A 2,132-nucleotide genomic window follows, 5' to 3' on the forward strand; every position below is an offset into this window, starting at 1 on the left:
CTTCCTAATGCACTCCAGGAGACCATTGGCCTTCTTGGCCACAAGGGCGCATTGCTGGCTAATGATCAACCTGTTATCCTCCAGCACTCCCAGGTTTTCTCTGCAGAGCTGCTCTCCGGAACGTCAGCCCCCAGCTAGGATGATTCTTCCCTAGATGCACGATTCTGCACTTGCCCTTGTTGAAACTCAGGAGGTTTGTCTCCGCCCAGCTCTCCAGCTTGTCCAGGTCTCTCTGAATGGCAGCACATCCATCAGGTGTGTCAGCCACTCCTCCCAGCTTGGTGTCATCAGCAAACTTGCTGAGGAGGCACTCTGTCCCCTCATCCAGGTCATTGATGAAGAAGTTGAACAGGATGGGACCCAGTACTGAGCCCTGGGGGATGCCACTAGTCACAGGTCTCCCACTAGATTCCATGTCACCAATGACGACCCTCTGAGCTCTGCTTTTCAGCCAGTTCTCAATCCCCCTCACTCTCCACTCGTCTAACCCACACTTGCTGAGCTTCTCTAGGAGAATGTTATGGGAGACAGTGTCAAAAGCCTTGCTGAAGTCAAGGGACACAATGTGCACTGCTCTGCCCTCATCTACCCAGCCAGTCAGTCTATCATAGAAGGCTATCAGGTTGGTTAAGCAGGATTTCCCCTTGGTGAATCCAAGCTGGCTACTCCTGATCACCATAGTTTCCTCCATCAGTCTGGAGATGACATCCAGAATGAGCTGTTCCATCCCCCTTTCTAAGGATGGAGGTGAGGCTGACTGGCCTATAGTTGCCTGGGTCCTCCTTCTTGCCCTTCTTGAAGACTGGAGTGACATTGGCTTTCTTCCAGTCCTCAGGCACCTCTCCACTTCTCCAGGACCTTTCCAAGATGATGGAGAGCAGCTTGGTGGCTTGGCAACAACATCTGCCAGCTCCCTCAGTACCTGTGGGTGCATCCCATCTGGGCCCATGGATCTGTGGATGTCCAGCATGCCCAGAAGGTCTTTGAGCCTTTGCACCTCAACCAAAGGAAAGTCTTCCCTTCTCTGGACTTTCTCCCTCACATCCAGGCTACACGGTTAATGAGGGCTGCCCTTAGCAGTGACGACTGAAGCAAAGAAGGCATTCAGTAATTCTGCCTTCTCTGTATCCCTTGTCACCAGGGCCCATGCCTGATGCAGTAGGAGGCCCACATTTTTCCTAGTCCTTCTCTCGCTGCTGATATATTTGAAGAAGCCCTTCCTGTTGTCCTTGACATCCCTCGCAAGGCTCAACTCCAAATGGGCCTTAGCCTTCCTCGCAGCATCTCTACATACTCTGACTGCATTCCTATAATTCTCCCAAGGAGCCTGTCCCCTCTTGCACATTCTGTGTATTTTCTTCTTCTGTCTGAATTTGGCCAAGAGCTCCTTGCTCACCCACGCAGGTCTCCTGGTCCTTTTGCTGCACTTCTTACATCATACGGATACACCGCTCTTGAGCTTGAAGAAAAGCTCAAGCGCCCAACGTGGGGCTCGAACCCACGACCCTGAGATTAAGAGTCTCATGCTCTACCAACTGAGCTAGCCAGGCCACCTATTTGATGCTCTCCGGCTCATGCCTTGGTCTCCTTGCCTGTCCCCTCCACATCACTGGTCTTCATTAAAGGAAGATGACTGCAGGAAATTATGCCCTTGACAGCAAGGCCCTCCTCTCGAATGACAAAATGGCAAAGCTCTTCACACCTGCACCACTTGGACGGTTTGCACAGGAAGGACATGCTGGCCTGCTCATGCATGGGCCTCTGTGGACAGAGCATGGACTCCTCGTGCTTTCCAGTCTGCTTTCCTATGAAGTTTTTGGTCCTCTCGCACTCCTCATCTTGTTCGGCCTTTCCTTCCTGAAGGACCCTGTTGCTCCCTGGCGTCTTCTAGGGTCATTCTTTTCTCAGATCTGCATTCTGAAATGGGGGCCAGCTGAGACAGCCTGGCCACTGGAGAGGGTCTCTCTGGCATGGGAGACACACAGGCCTATGAGGGGAAGACATACATACAGAGTCACGTGGCCCCCTACGATTGCTCTGTGTGGCGTTACAGTACCTTTTCTCTCAGCCTGCTCAGCAAAGGCCTTTCCTGAAGCTGCACCTTTATGCACAAACCTGGAAACAAGAAGGTG

General features: G+C 52.3%; 1 non-coding gene across 1 annotated transcript; it reads right to left on the bottom strand.

Annotated features, from left to right (window-relative positions):
- Positions 1–1,477: 1,477 nt before the first annotated feature.
- Positions 1,478–1,550, bottom strand: TRNAK-CUU (transfer RNA lysine (anticodon CUU)). Its single transcript has one exon. It is a non-coding gene; the product is annotated as a tRNA-Lys (tRNA).
- Positions 1,551–2,132: the final 582 nt, after the last annotated feature.

The sequence above is a fragment of the Rhea pennata genome, unplaced genomic scaffold (assembly GCF_028389875.1).
Source record: "Rhea pennata isolate bPtePen1 unplaced genomic scaffold, bPtePen1.pri scaffold_31, whole genome shotgun sequence".
NCBI classification, from domain to species: domain Eukaryota; kingdom Metazoa; phylum Chordata; class Aves; order Rheiformes; family Rheidae; genus Rhea; species Rhea pennata.